This window comes from Diadema setosum, chromosome 19 (genome assembly GCF_964275005.1).
Source record: "Diadema setosum chromosome 19, eeDiaSeto1, whole genome shotgun sequence".
NCBI classification, from domain to species: domain Eukaryota; kingdom Metazoa; phylum Echinodermata; class Echinoidea; order Diadematoida; family Diadematidae; genus Diadema; species Diadema setosum.
Window position 1 is genome coordinate 2,605,481 of NC_092703.1, and position 6,000 is coordinate 2,611,480.

Here is a 6,000-nt window from a genome sequence, read left to right on the forward strand (position 1 = left end):
AGTCACCATGACGTGCGCGCACGCGCGCGTCAAAAATTTAAAACGCTCCAAACGACTTCCCGACCGGTTTTCTCGAGGTTTCAGACAATTTCAAGCGTTTCAAAAATTCCGCGCGTGCGCATATGTCCGCACGTTTTCGCGCGCACAGCGCGTAAGCAACATGACAATGCACTTTTTCGACTGATTTGGATTCCTTATACATTAAGTAACAATATCCATTGTCCGGTAATCCTATGTTTTTATTGCATATTACAAAAGCATATGAATTGTAAATAACATTTCAAGTATCAATATTTCCATGAATACTCTATGACCTCATCATATCGTCATCTGAAAAAAAAGTGGAATTGAATTCTTTGAGGTACTGTTTCTAACATTCATTTGCTGGTATCTCTGTTCAAATTCGGATATGTTGTACTTTGAACATTTCCCTTTCAAGTCCATGTCATTGTTTTGCAATTTGATAACGTTATCATACTGGAAATTGTGATGAAAGGCAAAGACTTTAAATCAACCAAGTTTACGTGTTATGTCTATGGGAGGTGATTTCTTTTTAAACCATGCATTGACTTGATAACGTTCAAGCACCTTTACCTCTCAGCTGAGATTGCTTCATTTCCTCTGAAACTTAAGTATGTTGTAGCTGAGACAATAAGCTGCAGTTATCCTGAATTTTATTTTTTTCAAATCTCATCAGGTTGATAATTTTGCAGCTTAAAACTGAAAATGAGAATGGAATGTGGACGAAACGATTCCTGATTTATCTTTCACATATAAGCTTACGTTCCTCACATTTCCTCGTCAAGACGTATAGCTGAGAGGTTAAGGACACGCCTCTGGCGCCAGAGGCGTGAGGTTGCACACGTGCGGGTTCGAACCCCACAAGAACACGAAACAAAATACTTCTATCTTTTACTTTTTTTTTCTTCAATGGAATAATTACACCTTCGTCCTTCTCACGTTCTCATGTAAACGCACCCATACGCGCGCGCGCACACACACACACACACACACACTATCCCTTTGTTTTGTGTTGGAGACCACATTGCTTCGACTGCTGCAAAATTTTGCAGGCTTATAGGGTTTGTCAAACTTATCATATTATATATTGACGAGATGAGACATAGCCCTCTTGGTTATGTAAATAATGGTCAAAGTTCATATTTGAAAATACAAATGTTAAAGTGAAGGTGACTCTTAAAAGACTTTATCGCCATGTTTGATTTCTGTTTGTTTGTTTTTTTTTTACATTTTGAAGATCTATTGGTAAATATTCAGTTATATAGCCAGTCTAATCGACTTACTTGCACACGCCGAGACATGCATGAAATTTCCACTTGGTTGCACGACAGAAACATTTTTATCTGAATTATGTAGGACTGTATAAAAAAAAAAAAACTGGACTTCACGAATGTTTCTCAATATGACTTCAAGTCGCTATTTAATATCATTTTCGTTGTCGATCACCCGTGACCGATATCTGATGACCCCTAGCGTATCACCTTAATCGTCTTCAGTGTGACGAGTTTCCTATCTCGTTTTCTCAGATTAACTATCTATAACCTTCGATGAAATCATTATGAAATCATAGTTACAGTCATTTTTTTTTTCAAAAAAAAAGTCAATATTTCTCTCGACTTCTTTGCCAGTCGTTTAATTAAAAAAAAAAAAATATGCGTGCGTCAAGGGTCTGGGGGTGAAGCGAAAGTTAAATGAAGGTGGTGAACGCTAGCCGTATAACAAATATGGGAAACATTGTTTTGAACGCGTTTTCACGTACACTGACACTTGCCATGATCACGGGAACCCATCCCCCCCCCCCCCACACACACACACATAGGTGGTCATCGTACCGCATGCGTGTTCCCTATTTTTAAGGAAAGGGGCATATTATAGGGGCTTGGTTCGTTGAAAAAAATCCAAATTCCTTGAAATAGGGTTTGTTTTTGTTTTTTAATATATTTATCCCCGCAGCATTTCCAATAAGGAACACTTGAATGGTAGATTTCCAGTGGTCAGTAATAGCTGTCAAAGGGGAAAGATATTTGAATGGAAGGTCTCCAGTTTTAGTGGTAATTGTCATTAATGACATTAGTGGTCTTCTATATCATAGAGGACCATGCTCTAAGTTTGAAGATCTAAAGTAATTTCCTTCCCATACTTAAAAAATTGTAGACATGCATCCATGTTTCATGTAGCTTTGAAAAGAAATTCAAAGAGCTCTTCAGCGGTTACCACTGGTCAATGGTTAAAGGTACTAATGGTTGTTTTCCTGTGGACAGTGGTAACTGTTAATGCTAAATCGTATCTAAATGGTAGGTTTCCATTGGTCAGTGGTAACTGTCAATGGTGAAGGGTATTTCAATTGTAGGTTTCCAGGGTCAGGGGTAGCTATAAATGGTGGAAGGTATTTGAATGATAGTGTTCGAGTGGTCAGCGAAAACTCAATGCTGACGGGTATTTGAATGGTAGGTTTCCGGTGGTCAGTGGTAACTGTCAACGCTAGAGGGTATTTGAATGGTAGGTTTCCGGTGGTCAGTGGTAACTGTCAATGATGAAAGGTATTTGAATGATAGGTTTCCAGTGGTCAGTGAACGCAAACTCAATGGTGAAGGGAATTTGAATGGTGGGCTTCCAGTGGACAGAGGTAAACTGTCAATGGTCAAAGGTATTTGAATAGTAGGTTTCAAGTTGTCAGTGGAAACTGTCATTGGTGAATTGTATTTGGCTGGTAGGTTTCCAGTGATCAGGGAAATTCAGTGGTGAAGTGGATTTCAATGGTAGGTTTCCAGTGTCCCCTGGTAACTGTTCATGCTGAAGGGGATTTCATTGGCAGGATTCCAGTGGTCAGTGCAAGGAAACACAATGGGGAAGGGCATATGAATGGTAGGTCTCCAATGGTCAGTGGTAACAGATTGGTATAGGGTATTTGAATGGTAGGCTACCAGTGGTCAGTGGTTTCTCGATGATGAAGGGTATTTGTATGGCAGGTTTCCAGTGGTCAGTGGTAACAGAATGGTAAAGGGTATTTGAATGGTAGGCCTCCAATGGTCATTGCTTTCTCAATTACGAAGGGTATTTGAATTGTGGGTTTGCAGTTTTAGTGGTAATTGTCATTAATGAAGGGTATTTGAATATGGGTGCACGTCACGAGACCGACACCCATGAGTCATACAGCTGCCCACGAGTCATACAGCTCACAATTCATACAGCCTATTAGTTGACACTAAGCTGACAGGGCCCACGAGACCGACACATTAAGCCCCGAGTTGTATCTGTCTAACTTGTGGGCTGTTTTTACCTAATGTCGAACTCATGGGCTTTATTTGCCTAGTGTCGAGCTCAGGAGCTGTATGACACATGAATCTGTTCTCAATGTCGAACTCGTAGGCTGTATGACTCGTAGGTGTCGGTCTAGTGTGATGAACCCTTTGAATATTAGGTTTTCAGTGTTCAGTGGTAAATGTCAATGGTTAAAGGTATTTGTTTGTTCATGTCCATCTGAGAAGATGGCTGGATAGCCCATATTCAGCTACGCTAAGCTGGTCTTCCATGGGGTCCAGAGGTGGATGTGAGGTGGGACCACTTCACCTAGTTAAACACCCTGCTCTTTGCGATGAATATATGAAGTGGGATCTTTTACGTGCATGAGTTGTGACTCTCTCATACACGGGACCTCCATTTTATGTCCAACTCGAGGGACAGAGTGTTTTGCCTCTCGTGGAGGGGACGGTATGATTACACACAACATTGCTCAGTCCAACTCGGGTTCGAACCCGGGCCCTGAGGATCGTGAGGCAGACGCGCTACCGACTGAGCCAACTCACCGTACTTTGAATGGTAGGTTTCCAGTCACGTGGGTAGTGGTAACTGTCAATGGTAACTGTTGTTTGAATGGTACTTGTAGGTTTTCAGTGATCAGTGGTAACTGTCAATGATGAAAGGGATTCAATAGTAGCTTTTTTGTGCATGGTCAGTGGTAACTGATATTATGATCATTTCATTACTTGCGGAATTTTGCCTCCCGTAATTTGTTGCCTTACAGATAAGCACATGATAATGTAAAGATGTATCTTAGCAACGTACTAATAATATAAATACGTGATTGTCTTCTATATTTTAGAAGACCATGCTCTAAGTTTTAAGATCTATATTGATTTCCTCCATGTATCAAAAAGTGCAGATATGCATCCATGTCTCATGTAGTGGTGAAAGGAATTTCAACGAGCTTTCCAACGGTTACTCGTCAACAGGGGAAAGGTACTAATGGTAGGTTTCCAGTGGCTATTGGTAACTGTCAATGGTGAAAGGTATTCTAGTGGTAGGTTTCCATTGGTCGGTGGTAACTGTCAATGATGAAAAGTATTTGAATGGAAGCTTTTGAAATCATTGTTATCTCTTTAAGGTTGGGATTCTTTGCGCAATTCAGTCTATAATTACTGCAATACATTAATATCTCAAATAACCATACATCTATCCTTATACATGGAAATCGAAATACATGGATGTTATATTGTACACGTAATACATTAATATGATATGATGTAAACATGCACACATACCTTATTGTTCATTACAAAGTGGTTACATGCGACCGTACACAACAAATCAATGAAAATTCGCACCACTTGATTTTACGTGAGGACTCAAAAAAGGTGAAATGGGTCAACCAAGTAAATTTTTAGTTTTCCATATTTTCTGAAAGAACTATTCTTCTGTTATATTATGCTTAAAGTTTGGGATTATAAAATGAATGAGAGAGTGTGGTTTCAGCAGTTTTTCTACATTTTTTTTTTTTTGTAGAGTAGTGTGATTAGGTATGTCTTAGAGGCCCCTTTTCAATTCTTGAAAATCCTTTGAACACTCTTCACTTTTAACTCTAATAACTTTTGTATATGAATAAAGCTAACGCTTTGAATATTGGCATTGATCATGGTCAGTATGTTGTAATAAGGCATGCTAAATTTCAGCTTAATCTGACAATCCTTCCACTGTTGTTGCTATTGTGGTTTACATCCCATTTCTTGTCCCATTCACCGCACAACTAGCACGGCTTGGTAAAAATTAAGCGCTTAAAGAGACACTGTCAGCGTGGCCAAATAGTGATTTCGTTAACCAAAAAAGGAGGAAATTTTAGCCTGGTAACCAAATCAAAAGTTTGGGTTTTTTTTGTGTGTGATTTTGAGACCAACGAAAACCATTCACAATGACTGAAAACGAAAATGCATTTTGCCCAAAGTTCTCCCCTTATTCCAGGTACACTTACATTGAAATTTCCTGTCGAAACATTACATGTGCGCCTTTTGTCATTCAACACACGCAAACACTCATAGATCAATAAACACACATTTTACATTTGGTGTGCGTGACTAGGGAAGGCTCGGCAGTAAACTGCACCGAGAATCGCGCAGAGTATTTGTGATGAAGGTCTATTGGCATCATGTTGTCTTGAAATTGAAACCTAAACTATGTTTTTCAAAATTTGGTGATTTTTGATGATCTTTGGTGTTTTGCTTTTTTTCATATGCCTTTTGGTGATTTTGCTCTGTTGGGACGTGGCAACGCTTGACCTTGTACTTTAGAGGCTTTTTTTCCCCAGTTCACACCTTTTTAGAGTATGTTTTTCTTTTTCAATATCTAGATAAGTTAGGAGAGTCCATTTGAATTGAGTTATACATTATTTTAGAGCTTAGAGTTTGCTCTTTCAGAATCTGTCCTTTACTAAAAATCTATGTCTGGCGACTTTTTGATGGTTTTGTGATGAAGGGTCACGTAATTATGTGACCCTGCACCAAAATCTTTTACAGTACTCTGTAGACAATAAGGTGATGATGATACCCCTTATAAAAGGATAACTGCATGTATCTATTATTCATCTTATTTAGAACTATATCAACACTACAAGATTTATTTTTGAATAAAAAAAACACCAATGTGCATCATTTTCAAAAGTGTCTCTTTGAGAAGCTTTACAACCCTTCAATGTGCAATTTCTCATAT